We start from the raw sequence: 17,439 nt of genomic DNA on the forward strand, positions 1-17,439 counted from the left end.
CAGAGGCACTACTGCAGTGATCTCGATGCTTAAAGATATGGGCTGACAGTCACGTTTTGAAGTTTGCTTCCAGAGCAGTGGCATTTCTGTTAAAATGTAATTGCTCTATTGTCCTATACTCTGTTCCATGAGAAAGATTTTTCCTTCCCAGAAACTGGTGAAGGTTTCAAGGTTCTTTCTTTCATTTCCATTCTTATTCTTCAGCAGGAACTTGTGAGAATCAAATCCTTTGTACTAGAAATAGGAAAGGGTTGCGTTGCTGTTAGCTGATAGTTGTTGTGGTCTTCGCTTCCAAACAACTTCTAATTTGTTGAATCATTCTACCTTCACTTTTTTGCAGTAATTGTTGCACTTATATCAAAGTGGTTTGGTCAAGCTTCATGTGGTCTTGTGAAACACTGGTCTCATTTTCTGACTGACCGCTTGGGTCTAAAAAGGATTCTAAGACCTTGTCCATAAAAGAGTGTTTATCAGAATTGCTATTCCAATGTAATTATGTGACAATACAAAACAAGTTAATGCTCTGGGTGTTTGGTCTTACAGTAATGGGGTGGGGTTTTTTTAATATAGCTTCGTTCATTTACTTGGTATAAGCTAAACACAATAAACATAATTTTAAACTCAGCAAAACTGTTTGGGCAGGCATTTGCAGAAATTTTGCTAACACTGTTCCAAGCACACCTTAAGTGATTGGTAGAACTGGGAGCATAGACAAGCTACTTTCATCCTAGTTCCCAGGAACAGAAAGGCAAATTATTCACTGACATCAGCTGGATTGGGTTTTACATGGTTATTTACTGCAAGTACATGGGCATCCCATTTTCGTTACACTCTTGTCATTTGAATCTAACATTGAAGTACATGGATGGAAAAAACCCATCATAACTAATTGTTTATAGCGCTCTGATTTTTCCGTATGCTAATATTAATTTTCTCTGATTTACTGGATTTGGATTGTAATGTAGCAATGAAAAATACACACTGACAAAGAAGTAAAGATGTGGAGACACACTGCCTCCAACATGTAAGAGTTAGATCTGATATCTGTGCTACCTTGTCTGTTTTCCTATGCTTCCTGTAAATATCTGCTATTTACAGCCTTGAACTGCCATGAAGTTTCTTCTGAATAAATTACACATTTCTTAGGAGAATCACTTTCATCTTTCTTCCCTTCCATTAGCAGGAACCTGTTGGAATTAGACAGAGACTGTGAAAATTACAGAAGTGCTTGTATCACATAATGTAATTGAATAATTTAATGACAACCCATCAAATAGTTTCATTATGGGTCAAATGATAGTGATCATTTGACCACATTTGATCACTTGGCTTTTGGTAAACCACCAAAAGCCAGGGAAGGGAAATGGGTAAGGAGAACTGTCAGCGTTCTTTAAAGTGTTCAGCTAAGTGAACAGGCAAACTGGAAAAGAGAATGTCTAATTTTTTATTACGTTAGCCTGAATGTAATATGTATGTACATTCATTTGGTTTATGCTTCTCTTTGCATCTCATGCAATGGTGCTTTTATAATTCAGTACAAGTAAACCAAAGGAATTAGCTGTTTGAATAAGTGGGGAAAAGGCATGAGGTAGACATGTCTGTTGGGAGAAAAGGGAAGGCTGGGAACAAGTAATGTGCATGCAAGGTTTCCTTCTGGAAGTCACTACTTTTCTCTCTCCTTTTTAATATTTGGGGGAGGGGGTCAAAATAACTTTTTATTTAAGAGTTTTAGTGGATGGATTGTATACAGCCTGTTTCTTCTGCAAAACATCTGGATTGCAAAAATCCTCACAAAAATCAATCTGACTCAGTCCATTTGTTGGTGGTGTCAAAGCAGCTGAGCAGATGGAGATTATGTAAACCCATGTAAATGACTCGGGGGTGCTAAGCAGTAAGTTCCGTACTTCCAGGTGGGTTGAGAGATGCTTCCCATGGGTAAGGTTTAATAGATGTAAATCAAAATAGATTAATAGAATGGCAGATCTAATATTACTCACATTTTAAATGGTTTAAGAGTAGAACTGATGTTGCAGTTCTGCTCAATAAATTCAGTACTAAATTATTTTGGGGTTTGTTTTTTGTTGTGTTGGTTTTTTCTTTTCCTTTTTGAAAGAGATGGAGAAAACTCCACCTGTTTATATCCCTTTGAAAGGGCCAAAAAGGAAAAAAAAAATACCAACTAGTATGGGTATTTTTATTTTCCCTAGGCAAAATATCACTGTATTCCAAAGAGAATAGTAAGAATCATGGCAAACCCTCTCTCTCTTCACTGGGTTAGGGAGTCTCGTGACTCTGTAGCTGCTGAAGGCAGCAGTAACCTGTGATTCCACATGCTCTCTGTTTCATCCAGACCCTCATGGATCTCATCCCTGGTCGTGGCAGTACTACTGCCACATAAATTGTAACCCAGAACCTTCTGCCACAGTCTGTCATTGATTATTTTGTTTCCTGCGTAAAATTTCTGGTCAGATTATTCATTGGCTTTAGAATTTCCCATTCTAAAGTCAGTATGGGTATGTAGCATTTTGCTTCAAATGTGGTCTTAAGGCAACTTTTGTACCTCTTGGTAGCCTTAGAAATCTGCAATCAGAGTCAGCAGTCTGGTTATTCAGTGCAGTCCCTGTACAACTTCAATTTGTGACTGTTTTTCATTTTAGTAAAATACCAGCTCAGGAGCTGAGAGTGTTCCTTTTTCTGAGACTCCAGCTGCTGTTCTACTCCTGCAAGGCTGTTTCTCTACCACGCAGGAGAGTACTAATTCTTTCCAAGGTGTTTTAATAGTGTAAAGAATGACTAAACAGAACATCCTGGGAATTTTGTGTTTAATTCGTTCCTTTCCCTGTGTCTATCTGCTTTTCTTTTTCTGAAAGACTTACAGATTGCCTTCCTTACAGGTCAGAGAAGGGTTCAATGTGAAAACTACTGTGTGTGCTTTCAGCACTGCACTCACCGTAAGAATTCGCAGTTGGAATTCAGTTTGCTGCTTGTGGCTGACATGCCAAGAAGGACACGGTTCAAGTGCTTTCACATCCTTACTGTTGAGATTCTGGTAAGTTATGAAACTTTGGGAGTTTTTTATTGTTTTAGAACAAGCAGGTGTGACTCAGCAATGCTTCAGGATCCAAAGTGCTGAATACAAAGATACCTATTTTTATATACTCACCTGTTTTTTGGTACTCAACCATTACATCTGAACAGACACGGGCAGATCCTCTCCAGGGAGATGGGTAGAAGGCTCTTCTTTCCTGCTCCACTGACAGGAGTATCCATCAGGCTTTTCTTGAAGGTGATAGATGTCCTAATTTCTTGTCAACCACCCTTTCATGTAACTTTTTTAATGCAGACAGGAGGACTTAAGTTTACATTATTAGGTAACCTTGGGTTGTCTTAATTTTTGGAGGTGGCGCAGGTGACTTCACCAAAGTTCTGTTTTGCTTCAATAACCTGCCTTACCTTTGCTCCATCATCATGGTTGTGAAGAGAGATGGCATTTACCGTGTGCAAGGCACTTGTACATCCCCTGTAAGCCCTTCACCTTCTGAACGTGAAAAACAACCTCTGTTTTCACCTGAGAAAACTCGGGTGTTTTGTGCATCTCAGAACATTTACCTCAGGCAAGAACAGAGTGGCAGCCATGCCCAAGAAGTCATTTTCTCTTGAAATTAGGTGTACATGCACATATTGTCCCCTGAATTGCTTTGAGATTCCCTAAAAAATACTTTGCTTTTCCTTTTCCACTTCTTCTCTGAGATTTCACAGAGCCTGTAACCTCCATCAGACCTTGGCAGAGAAGACTGTGTATGATTTTCTGAGGTATCTGTTTGCATTCTGCTGGGTGGCTGACACTGACCTCCCTCACTGCTGGTTCTCCAACGTCAGCCTCCTCTCCTCTGCTGAGGAGTCAGGCATCAACATCCAAATGCATCTGGAAAACAATGCTTTTATTTATCCTAGTAAACTAAGTGGGGCCAAGATGTGGGTGACTCAGACACTGGATCTCCATCCCATGTCTTTAAATTTTAAGTGTGTGCTCTAGCACAATTCGAGTCCATGCAATCTCTCTCCTAAACCATGCTTGAGAATATTTATCTCGCCGAAGTTCAAGCATGTGGGCTTTGAGACCATCTGTCCTGTGTGTAGGAACTTACTGGAGCTCTTCTCCTCACTGTTTTGCTGAGTTCAGATATGAAGGGCACCTTTGCTTTCCTCACCCAGCTGCCTCTGTTGGCACAGACCTGAGTCTACTTTTCAGTGAATTCTGAAGCCAGTGGAAGGTGATGTTGGGAAGGGCTGTTCCTCCCACCACTTGTAACTCATGCCAGTCTAAGAGCTGTCTAGCTGCTAATTGCAAAACTTAAATGTCAGAAAAAAAATCAATACTGTTTCAATATTTGCATATAGTCCTACTTGTCTTTTTAGTAACAAAAGAAAGGGTTTAGAAGTTTAGAAAACGCTGCATCTTTGCTACATGCCTGGCAGGTGTCCTGGTAGGGATGGTCCCATCAGCAAGCAGCAGTACCACCTCTCCCTAATGAGGACTCCACAGCAAATGTGTTACAGGGATCTGGCTGTTCCCTGACACTCTTAAAGTACTATGAAATGTATAGGGGAGAAAATGAGTGTTGCTCATTTTCGTCCTGCAGAACTGTTGCTTTACTAAATGTGGTCGGGTTTTTTGTTGTCTCTGTCATTGTCTGGCTAAGGACCAGGATTAGTCACAGAACCTAACTTTGCTTTTGTACTACGTTCATACAGGCTTCTTTTGGGCATGATTTTTGTCTGTAGGCATGCTTTTCATCTTGGGCCTTTGGTGAAGTTTGCAGGAGTGTTAATTAAATCTGTACTTCCAGGCCACCTATGTGCTATGTTTGTCTCTTAAAATTCAGAAATTTGTTCTTTGTAGAAGGCTTGTAAGTTTTCCTGTATGTTTTCCTTTGGTTTGCATTTAGTCTAGGTCACTTTATGGCAGTAAATCCTATTCTGTAGTTGTTGAAACGTTGGAAGAAATGGGTGGTTTTGGCAAGGCAGTACAGTTTTGCAGCAATAAAGCTTCAGTTTGCGTTTTCCAGGGCTACAACTGGACTTAAAAGGTAGTAATACAAATAGCAGCGTAACAAATAATAGCAGGTGCTTTACAGATGTCTCTATCATCCCCTTCCTCTTTCTTATATGCTACCCTGGAAATAATAAAAACAGTCCTGGAAAGAGTTGTCTGTAGGTTGGATTCAGGAAATCCCCTCCGTCTTTGGGTGACTATATGATGTGTATCCCCTATTGATGCTCTATACCCACAAATTATTTCCGTGCCATTCTGTGCCTTTAAAACTGAGCCCAAGAGGGGGGAGGGGAAAAAAACTGAGCAAGCTTTTCGAAACAGTTGTTCAAGGACACAGATACACACTCCTCTGTGTCCTGCTGCAGCAGCAAGAGCAGAAGAAGCACCCTTCTTGCTTTTCAGCCAGCTTTTGGCTCCTTTTCTCTGGAGGGAGACGGAGAGTTGAACTTTGTTTTCCTGGGACTTCGGTTTCTCCCTTTTTCTCTTCTGGACTGGTTCAACATCAGAACACACCAGGAGAATTTTGCACCGAGGCCCTGGAGGTGGGCCCACATCGACCCAGCTCCGAGGAGGAGAGAGACCACACCTACAGAAGGACTCTGAAATCTTCCCAGGTTTCTCTCCACAGCAAGAGATTTTATTATTCAGCGTTACTATTCTTTTCATGTGTGTTTGTTAAAGAAATAGTTTTTTTATCTGTTTCACTTTTCTCCAAAGAAAGTTTTTTTTCCTGAACCTGGTGGGGGAGGGGTGGTTGTAACCTGCCTTCTCTCAGAGGATATTTTCCTCCAAATTTGTCAAAACCGACACACATTAAACATGTTGAAATTGTGTTAAATCTGATAAAGGATGCCAGAGGTTCAGTAAAGTTCCACAGTGTAAGTGCAAATCAGACAAATCTCTTAAAAAGGCACACATCCCCCAGACAGATGTGTGAAATTCAGCGGCCTACAATGGTTTCAGACTCCTAATTCCAAATAGGATATATGCTGAATAAACCATTACTTGAACCAAATATGTAATATTTATCATACAATGAACCAAAACAGTATTCCAGCTAGTGTCTTTAAAGCTCTCTGGAAACTTGAGTAAGCTTAAAATTCAGGTGATCATGGCCCAGTTCTTAGTTGAGAAGAATGCCAGAACCTACGACCACTTGCTATTAATCAGGTAATTTAAGAAACAAACCCATACTGAAATTTTGAAAGCAAAGGCATTCATTTTTTAGGATTTGCATATATAGCATCTTTCTATTGTGAACCCCCTAGCACAGGATAGGCATATTGTGATTGGGCCAGTAATGAGTGGAGGAGTTCTACATCAGCATCTCTCAGCATGGTTTTCAGTATGTTGATGGGCATTTTCCCATATCTTTAAACATATCAGTGGTGCTGCATCACATAGGCACAGTGATGGGGCACCTTGCTGTGTGTGCAACTCCTTGATATTTCTGTAGTTTGAGAGCATGTGGATAAAGCTCACAAAGCAAGGCTACTGCTACTGCAGTGATCAGCACCTCATATCTGGCTTTCTGCTCTTCCTGGCAGTCAGACATGAATGGTTTCTGTGACATGAATTGCCCAATGCCAAAGCAAGTGTTACATGTCACTTTAGAAGTGAGCAGCATGAACTGTGAGTCTGGAGATCCCATACAAACACCACTTCTTACAGCACAAGTAGTGCTAAGAAAGAACGTAGATCCTCGTGCAGCTGGCATGGCTGTGTGAGTGTGTCTCACATGCACTGACTTCTGAAAATGAGCATTTGTTACTTTGGACCCCATCTAAAAGGTTTCCTTTGATCTTAGCTGGGCATTTGTTGGTGTTTTTCAATAGTCAGTGCAGATGTTTGGGTGAAATCTGTAATGAGGCGTCTTTGGTAAATAGTTCTTCAGATAAGGTAAAACTGCCTGTTCTTATTTTCCAAACCAATCAAACCAGGCACAGACTCCATGAAATCTTCTTGAGCTCTGCATTATATCCATGAGAATGTATAGAAGCTGAATGCCTCTGTGATTGCTTTCACACAGAGGCTGTATGGACCATTATTTCTGTATATAGGTACAAGATTAGTAAAGGTTTAAACTCCTGACTAACACAGTAATGCCTGCAGTGCCAATTCAGATAGAGTGCTGCAGAAGTGGAGAAACAGTGATACCCTGGGGTTGTAGAAAGATGAGCTCACTCAGGGATGTGTTGAATGCTAATATTATGTGAATGCTGATGACCACACCTTCCCAGGGGCAGAATCACTCACTCAGCTAAAGGGAAAAGTTTCTGAATACAGCCTCTAAAGCTGCAAGAATAATTTGTCCAGGGACAAGTTCATTCTTGTTTGGCAGATTTTTTCAGCGCTCAGGTTGAAGAGCAAGGGAACCTAGGAGAATCAGCATTTAGAAAAACAAAAGAATAAAAGTATATACAAACTATAAATCTTAATGGTCTTCTAGAGATGCAAGTAGCAATGGGTTTGTTAGAGCTGAAAGTAGGAATGCCAATAAGAAGATACCTTACAAATGCACACAGAACAGGAACATTGGTAGGAAAAAAAGAGACATAGTTTTGTTTTCCATTTTACATGGATATTATAATAAAAGACAAGCAGGAAATTCAAGGTAGTAGTTATAAGAATTAAGACTTTGATTAAAGATGGTCTTTACCCTATGGTGAATTTGTTCAGTGGCTTGAACCCAACACTAAATGTACTTCAGGCTAGAAGTGTGAACAGGAAGGACTGACATCTGGGTTGTGGGAGGGAAAGGAAAGAAACCCTTTTGCTGCCATGTGCAAAGGGATTGTGGTGCAGGAGCTGAGACACAGTACCATGATTTCCTAAAGAGCACCTTGACCAAATGCCAGTCTGCATTTTAGCTGGTAAAGCATAAATTTAAACCTGGAAATACATGGAAAAGCCTAGAAAAGAAACCAGATTACTGAGATCCATTATATTCAGGGAGAAGGAAGAAGGTATCAAATACGGGACCGAAATGGCAGTTTGGTGGCACCACTATAAGAGAGGAACACTGATGCTGCTGAACTCAGCACAGAGTTTTCTTTGCCGTGGAGAGTTACATGAACATTCAGGTGATGTGCTGTATCCATACTAGGGAACTGAAGGAAGACTGCAGGGAAAGCATGCAAAGGTACAGCTGTGAACCAGTAATACAAAGATTAACTGAATTTGGGCAGTAGATGTGGATGCCAAGGTGTAAAAGAAAGAAGACTGAAGCTAAGGATGTTGTTCAATGACACCATTACCAGAAGAGAGACTTTGATGCAGAAATACAGGCAGAACAATCTTTTTTGACATTCAAATAAAAAATCTCACAGATACTAAATTAGAAATTTTTAAATTTTAGGAACAAGTTTTTTATTGGCTTTACTCTATTTGAAATTAGCCTGCAATTGCAGTTACAGAAACCAGTGTAAAATATTTTTCATGTAAGTACTAGTTAATCAAATTTCCCTCACCTTTCAGGTGAAGTGAAGAGACTCTCTTTGCCTCTTTGATTCCAATTAGTTTAGTTTTTAAATTCATTTCAGTAAACAGTAAGGTTTTCCCCCAAATTAATACATTGCTTCTTTTTACCTGTCCTTTAATATTTATTTAAAGACCTATAGGCAGTACTTTTCATGCATTAAAATATAATTTATTGACTAGCGTGAAGAAAAAGTACAGCTTGTCCCATGAAATGTGTTATTTGCCAGTTGCTGTCTCATTAAATACTCTGGCTTCTTTCATGGTAGCTCTTTGCTGCTGAACTTTTGAAAGATAACATGAAACATAACAGGAAGCAAGAGTTTGCCATTTTTTCTTTTTTTCTCCCCTCAGAAGTGGAGTCTGTACTTCTCTTGCTCTAGTAAAACAGTGTTTGTATGGGGTTATTTATAATTTAACCAACACAAAAGTCTATCCAGCTCCTCATCCACGTGGCCTACATGACTGAAATAATTACTCAGTTAAATACCATATTTAAAGATACGAGAAAAATGAGTTGTGATTTCACAATACTTCATCAAGTGGGCTATGTTTTTAAAAACAAAACGTCTTTCATTTATTCCATGGTTATTTTACTCTGTTCAGTGCAGGAAATGAAAAGGTAATCTTACAGTTTATGTTTGTCAAAGAGTTCTGGGGCTCATCCTATGCATTCTGCAATCCCCAAATTGTTTCCTATTTCCTTTTCTGCAGTAAGTCTTTGAGTGAATATTCTTTGTGGAATTGATTTAAGTTATTCACAGAGATGTGAGGAAAACATCATACTAAAGGTGTGATAGTAAAGAGTGAAAGAAAAACTTGTTCAGCTCTAATCTCACATTTGTGTAGGTATATATGATTCTGTAATACTAAGAGAAAATTAGAATGCATTTCTGAGACAGAAAATTGCTTCCAATTTGAGATAGCATTCAAAATACATACTGGTGGAGTTCCTTATATGTATTGTGCCTGACAACAGCTGGCAAGCGAACATCTATGTGTAGGTACCTGTTTGTGCAGCATATATGGGGTGTGGGAAACCGGCAAGGAAATTGTAAGTTAAGCTGAGAGCTATGAGATTTTGAACTTTCCTGTGCTTTCAAAGACTGTAATTGTAAATGTGTATATTAGAGAATTCTTCAGTTTGATTCAGGCTGATGATACATGTTGCTACCTGATACACGTTCACACTAAGAGCAGGCTTAAATTTGGATCAGTGAGAAACCAGTTGACCTCTCTATACTTACACGCTTTTTCTCCCAAACTGAACATTTTACAGTTCCAGTTTTCAAAAATATCCAATCAATTCTTTGCGGTAGCCATTGCCAGGTGAGAGGCACTAAGTGAAGCCAGTATTTGAGCTGTCTCAGAAGGGGAGAGGGTTTTTTCATAACTGGTTTATACCCATTGGAACCTCATAGCTAGAAGTTCACAGGCAGTTTTGGATGAAATTACAGTATTACATGTTGGCTCCCCATGAGCAAAAATGACTGTCACTAGACCTGCACTCAACATTTGCTGTAATAACTGTTTTTAAGTATATGTCAGCAGTTACCAGAGTTTTCAAATCAATTTACCTTGTGTTTGTAAACTGTTTAATCCTGTATGTCATTTTAATCTGTCCACATCTTTTGTACTAAAGCATCTATTAGCACTTGAGGGGAAAGTATGACAGTCATTGTTATGTTAGAAATTAACCATCTGAGTTAACTTCAGCAGTTGTGGTTGGAAGAGTAGAGACAAGCTGTGAGGTGTTGGATTTTTAAGCAGCACTGGTAATTAATAAAGAAACAAAGCAAATTCCTGCTTGTGAAAAACATCTGTGATTGTGAGAACAGTGTCCACACTGAGTTGAACTGAACATGGCCTGGATGGTTCTCTTTTTAGTGGGGATGACTAAGGAGGACAGACCTTCTAACTGAGAGTCACTGGGAAGCTTACTTTAAGTGCTAAGCATCTTATGTTTAGAAGTGGTGTCTTAGGGCTATACAGAGATTATGATTTGTCCACCTCATAAACCTCTTCTGTGAGGCTAAAGCCATGTCTCAATACAAAATCACTGCCAAGCTGAAACCATAATCCTTTCAGTTGCTTCATACTGTTCTCTGGAAAGATATGGCCTTGCCAGGACAAGCGGGGGCTGCTGCAATGTCCTAGGAGTAAAGCAGTGTCTTGGCTTTTCCTGTGTGTGAAAGAGGTTTTGTATAGCAATGGGTGAAACCTGAAAACTCATTTCAGTGTGTTTTCCACTCAGTGGCCCTGCTGTGAGTGTGGTCAGAAGCATTTACAGTCCCTGAAATGAAGCTGATGGCACCTCACAGCAATGGGGCATCACTTCAGTTGTCGGTAGAGCAGCTCTGTTTTAGTGAAGAATTCTGCTGAGTGCCAGTAAGTAGGAACAAAGATCTGCACATCAGCAGGAGAAATTGTGATCCTGAGAGAGGGACAATGCATTTCTTAACCTTGCACTGTGTAACTGTAGTTACTGAGTGGGTATGGGTTTGATGCCACCTGTAGCATTGCTTCCAGTCTTCCTGCTGGTTCTCCTGCACAGTGCTCTGCTGCATGGCTGCTCTTCTACTGCTGCTGGAGTGAAGTTTGGACTGTGCCTTTCACCTGCCTGTTTTGCCCATGAGCATCTTCTGACCTGATTACTTTTGGCTTTAGAAAGGAGTAAAAATGCCAGTTACTCATGACCAGTTCTGCAAATAGGAGGCATGCCTAAAATTAGAGGAGTTTAAGAGATGTTTGACTTCAGAACTGTTGTCTGCCATAAGCCCTTGGCTGTAGCACTAACCTTTGGACATGGAGAGCGCTATGTGATGCACACCAAACTGGGGGTGGGGGGGGGGATAGGGTCTTTGTAAGCTGGTCTCTTGCTCTCTGGTTTCAATTTTCTCCCTTATTCTCAGCAGAGGTTGGGAGATGTTACTGAAGTTTTCTGTGAAATTTTGATCAGAGGGGCTACCCATGGAGACACTTGAGCAATTTAGGATCTCAGAAACTTTCTCCACATTGGAGTGGCACATGAGTGTGTGTGCGTGTAGGAAACTAGCAAAAATCCTAGTGTTGAAGTTCTCTTATTTTATGAAAATAGAAGGGCTTCTATTAAATTTGGTTTGTTCTTGGTTCATTTGAACTATTCTTTAAAAAACAACTTAAATCCCACCATTCTTTATTAATCAGATGTTTTTATTTCCTGTTTTCCTTTCCCATTTGGAGGTTTCTCAGACAGTAAACACGTTTTCAGAGCTTACAAACTGAAACGTTGGATGTTATTTATGAAATAATTTTTTTTCCTGAAGTCTGTTAACAATCAAGCTTTGGAAAGGCATTCTTGTCAAATAGCAGTGTTAAAAAATTTGCTGAAATTGAAAGACAGAGAATATTGTCTTATGTAGTTTGTTTCCATATCTGCCTATAGCAAATTTTTGTGACGGGAATGTAAACAAACCTAAAGTACAGCAGAGGAGGACTTCTGATAATACAATATGTTTAAATAGTACACATTTTTCTAAGTATAACTTTGTCTGAAGTTGACTTCTCACTGATGTAAGTGGAATTTAGTAAAAATTTTGTTTAAAAAGAAACTTCTGGAAAAGCATAGTGTATGCAACAGCATATACTGCTATATCTCATTTAGATAATTGTCTCGGTTTTGAAAGACAGGTGTCTGCTAAGGAAGGCAGAGGCCCCCCCTTGAAGTGGCAGATATAACCCCTTTTCCCTCCAAGTTATTATATTTTGAAATCAAGGGCCTTTAGGCAAAGATGTGGGAAATAGGAATAACAGTTCATTACTATATATATATATATATATATATATAAAACCAGTCAAACAAAACAGCAATAACTATGGCAGTAACAGCAATCACAAACCCAGTCCCAGCCTTCTCGGCTGTCAGGCCCTTTCCCCTCGGGTGCAGTTCCGCTCGCAGCCGGCAGGGGCGCTGGCGGCTCCCGGTGAGCAGGGCAGGTGCGATGGTTCCCCCGCGGCTGCAGGGGGCGCTCCGGAGCGAGCTCGGGACACACGCGGCACCGGTGCCCTGGGATCCCGGGAAGGGATGGGACAAAGGCTTCACAAACCCCTGGGCAGCCGATCCCGGACTCTCAGGAACAGCAGGCTGAAACGGCAGGGACGGACGCAAATCCTGGGTGGCAGGCGAGATGTATCCAGATGGGAGAACCCCACGGAGGCCCAGGCAGGCAGGGCGAGCAGGGCTACAGCGTAGCGGAAGCTCGAAGCAGCAGCGGGGCAGGGCAGCCACAGCCCGGTCTCCAGCAGGGCAGGGAAAGCGGCTTTTGAGGTCCCGGCGTTGCTTCCAGCAGAAAGAAAGAACGGCCAAAAAAGAAAGAAGCAGCAGCTCCTTTCTCTGCAGCTTCTCTCTCCGGACGCTCAGAACGAACTGACCCCACACCCAGGTGTAGACAAAGGAGTAGCCAGGTCCGCCCCACTCCCCTTTTGTCTTTCTTAAGTACAGCTATTTGTCCCCTAGCAACATGCATATGGGAGAAAATTCCTTTAACAGGAAAAAAAACCAGACTAAACTAAAACCCCAACAATAATGTAGTAACTCTTTCAGCCATGTCATAAAACTCCTTTATGTTATGTATCAACCATGCACTATTTTGTTCTTTCAAGTGGAAAGGCAATCCAAAATTTGAAAATCAAACCATAGCCATTGATCAGGATGCAGCTAGTGTCCCCAATGTATTTTAAAATAAGGTTATACATGGGAAAAAAGGAAGATAAGGTAGAAAGGTAGACTTAGGTTCATGTCAGTCTTTTATAGGTTTGCAGCATCTAAATTAATTAACCTTTACCTGTTTATAAATAATTGCATTACTCTGACTGTGATTTAAAATGAGACTTCAAGACAATTCACTCTCAGATACGTTTTCCTTCAAGTCAGGAGAGCAGATACCACGGTGTATGTCCCAAAAAGTTATCCTTCTAGTTTCCCCAGTACTTTAGGGTGATACAGGTAGGAGAATGAATTGTTTTAATTATTTGTTTATCAATGCAACAGTGATTTTATAAATTTCAACTGGAAAAAAGGCAACTCAGATCCTAATGATAGTGTCAGACATTTGGAGAAGCTTTGTGTGTTTAGTAAGGTCAGCTTTATCTGGCTTTATACTGCATTTCCCATGGTATGATCAGTTTGTCCTTTCTGGCAGCAGGTCTTATCCTGGTCAGATGTGCTGCAGGAGCCTGTGAAATTTTATGCTTCTGCTGAAAATTTCCATTATGTTGTGCTGCCTCTAGATACTTCACTGTACTGAGCAAGGGTTTCAGTTACCATCTTCTTGCCATGACATCCAGATGCTGAGAATTTATTTCTGTTCACGTGGAAGAAGCAGTCTTGGAAAACACTTATCAGATGGTCTCTATTACAAATTTATACAGCACCTACCAGCAGAAATAAGAATGCAGTCTCAAGAGTATGCAGGTATTAGCCTTGCTAAAAGAAGGTTGAGTGTGTTATTTTTCATCTCAGGCAATATCCCTCTGTGGAAAAGGGCTGTAGAAATTAATTTGGATTAAATAAATGCATGATTCTATATAGAAATCACTCTAAAAGCAAATACATTTTGTTGCCATGATGTTTTAGTTTTGAGAGATATCATTATTCATTTGTAATTCTGTAGCAGGACCACCACATTCACGTTGGTGGTTAACATCATGTATAATGGAATCTTTTCCTCAGAGTCGCAGTGTATATTGTAGTCTTTACATATACATGTTAGACTCAGTTAATATTTAGGGTTTTAGAAGCAATAGGAAATGGTTTCTTTGTCTTTTTTTTTCCCCCGAATTATTCATAGTGCAGTAGTATCTTTAAAATACCTCAGCTAAGCAGAATTGACCAGCAGTCTGAAAGGCTCATGAGTGAATACTGAGTTTTGACAAGTGAGGGTGAAAAGCAACTGGCTGGTTTATGTTTATTTACACATCTGTCCATATATGCACACACTCTCCTTTGTGGCTGGGGCTGAATGTTGTGCAACTGCAGAGCAGCAGAGCTTTGCACAGTGTAGGCTCTGTGTGAGAGTTGAGAGTATTTTTTGATGCAGCCTCTGTGCTGGTTCAGTGATAAAGCCTGGGCTGGTACCTTCTACATACACCCAACTTGTGGATATGGGCCACTGAATAAATAATAAAGACAACATTTGGAGGGAGGAAATGATGACTGGAAACAATCAGCATGGATTTACCAAGGTTATACTCACTGCCTTGTAGGATAAAACAGCTGGATGAGGCTGTGGGTGAGGGAGAGCAGTAGATGTCATTTATCTTAACTTCAACAAGACTTTTTGGACAAGGTCTACAAATATTCTTGTGTCCAATTTAGAATTTGGATGGGTGGACAAATAAATGCATAACTAGTGGTTGGCTGGTCTGGCTTAGAGGATAGTGATTTATGGATCATACTCTAGCTGAAGTCTGTGGCAGAGAGAACACCACAGGATTTTTTGGGGGGACTTGTCCTGTGTGACACTTTCAGCAAAGACCTGGAGGAGGTGATAGAGGCATGTTCATGAAGTTTGCAGATGACACTAAATTGGAGAGCAACTGATAGACCTGAGGACAGGGCTGCTGCTCAGACGGACCTAGACTGGATGGAGGGATGGGCCAGCAGGAACCCTACAAAATTCTGCAGGAATAAATACAATGCCGTGTGCGTGGGAGAGAAGAATCCTCCTGCAGTGGTGGAGGCTGGGGAGCAGCTGTGCAGAGACAGCACCAGGGTTGTTGGCAGAGAGCTGAGCAGGAGCCAGCCCGGTGCCATGGCAGTGACGATGGCCAGCGGCATCCTGGGCTGCTGTGACATGGGCTGCACTAACAGGAGCACAGTCAGGAGGCTGAGGGAAGAGCCTACATATGGTTCGTCAAACCTCATCTAGAAAGCTCCAGGCAGGTTAGGGCCCTTCAGTATGAGAAAGGCATTGATAAACTGTAGAGTGTCCAGCGAAGGGCCACCATGATGGTGAGGGTGCTACAGCTTTCTTTGGAGGGGAGGCTGAGGAAGCTGGTTCTGTTAACCCCAGATGAGAAAACTTTGGAAGAAAGGGGGATTTGATAACGGCCTTCCAGTTTCCAAAGGAGGTTATTGAGATGATGGAGTCCCAGCAGTAAAAAATGAGAGGCTACAGAGACAATGAACATGAATTGAAGCAAGAGGTTTAGACTGGATGTAGGGAAGAAATCTTTCACCATTAGTTCAGTCAAGCAAGCAGTGGAACAGGGTACCCAGAGTGGTTGTGGAATCCCCACATTTAAAGGATTTCAAGACCCACCCAGATGAAGCCCTGGGCAACCTCGTCTAAACTAATAGCTGTCCCTGCATTAAGCAGGAGGAGGGAGCTGAGACCTCCTGAGGTCCCTTCCAAACTCAGTTATACTTGATTCTGTAATAAATGGTTGAAATGTGCACAGCTGTATACAGCTGGAAAGGAATTCTACTTTATCATTCTTTCTCTGTGCTGGGGAGATGTTGCCTGAAACCTCCTGAGTTGTTGTCTAACACATGAGCTTACCAAGAATGCTGTAACAAAGAGGGTCGTATTGCCATATGAAACCCATTACCAGAAGGTTTAAACCTGAAGCCTGTTTCTACACTACGTGGCAGATTCAACACAAATCCATGCCTTGGGCAAAGCTTCAGCAACTTTCCCACAGGGGAGAAAAATGGATCCCATCTTATGATGAGGCCAAAGAGCATCCTTCCCTTCCTGTTTTCTTTCTCCCCTGAACTGCTCTCCTGATTTGCTGTCTTGGTTTGAAAGACAGGTGTCTGCTAAGGGAGGCAGGAACCTCCCTTGGAATGGCAGATGCAACCCCCCTTCCCTCCGAGTTATTATAATTTTGAAGTCAAGGGGCTTTTAGGCAAAGATATGGGAAATAGGAATAACAGTTCTTTACTATTATTTATCTATATGTGTATAACCAGTCAAACAAACAGCAGTAACTATGGCAGTAACAGCAAACAATCACAAACCCAGTCCCAGCCTTCTCGGCTGTAGGGCCCTTTCCCCTCGGGTGCAGTTCCGCTCGCAGCCGGCAGGGGCGCTGGCAGCTCCCGGTGAGCAGGGCAGGTGCGATGGTTCCCCCGCGGCTGCAGGGGGCGCTCCGGAGCGAGCTCGGGGAGCACGCGGCACCGGTGCCCTGGGATCCCGGGAAGGGATGGGACAAAGGAGCTTCACAAACCCCTGGGCAGCCGATCGCGGTGTCCGGCCGGACTCTCAGGAACAGCAGGGTGGAACAGCAGGCTGGAATGGCAGGGACAAGCACAAATCCTGGGTGGCAGACGAGATGTATTTAAACTGCAGAGCTGCGGTGGGAACCCCCTGGAGGTCTGGGCAAGGCAGGGCGAGCACGGCTACAATGCAGCAAAGGCTCGAAGCAACAGCGGGGGCAGGGCAGCCACAGCCCGGCTCCCAGTGGGGCAGGGAAGGTGGGCTTGGGATCCCGGGGTTTCTGTGGCAGAAGGAAAAGCAGCTGAAGAAGCAGCCTCCCTCTCCATCCAAACGCCGGGAACTGAGTGCCCACACACCCAGGTGAAACAAAAGAGTAGCCAGATGCACCCCCGCTTCTGTGGCTAGGTCTTTTGTTTTTCTTAAGTACCCAGCCATTTGTCCCCCTAGCAACACGTGTGGGAAAAATTCTTTTAACAGAAAAAAAACCAGGAGAACTCCTAAAACCCCAACATTTGCATATTTTAACTTGTGCTTCTTTTTCAAAATCTGTATATTTTAGTAATTTTAAGTATTTCTAAATTTAGACATTCATATATTTATATTTACTTTTTTTTAATGGAACAATGTAGCAAAACGTGCCCTTTTGCCAATGCAGAATGGAAAATGCCAGCATGTTTTGCATGTGAGCTTGCTGTGATGATTCTA

The 17,439-nt window shown here is 41.7% G+C and overlaps 1 long non-coding RNA gene across 1 annotated transcript in view; it reads left to right on the forward strand.

Moving 5' to 3' along the window:
- Window positions 1-2,832: 2,832 nt before the first annotated feature.
- Window positions 2,833-17,439, forward strand: part of LOC116443536 — a 43,085-nt gene continuing 28,478 nt past the window's right edge. Inside the window, exon 1 of the long non-coding RNA XR_004239954.1 lies at window positions 2,833-3,049. This is a non-coding gene — a long non-coding RNA (uncharacterized LOC116443536). The remainder of the gene's footprint in view (window positions 3,050-17,439) is intronic.

The sequence above is a fragment of the Corvus moneduloides genome, chromosome 4 (assembly GCF_009650955.1).
Source record: "Corvus moneduloides isolate bCorMon1 chromosome 4, bCorMon1.pri, whole genome shotgun sequence".
NCBI lineage: Eukaryota > Metazoa > Chordata > Aves > Passeriformes > Corvidae > Corvus > Corvus moneduloides.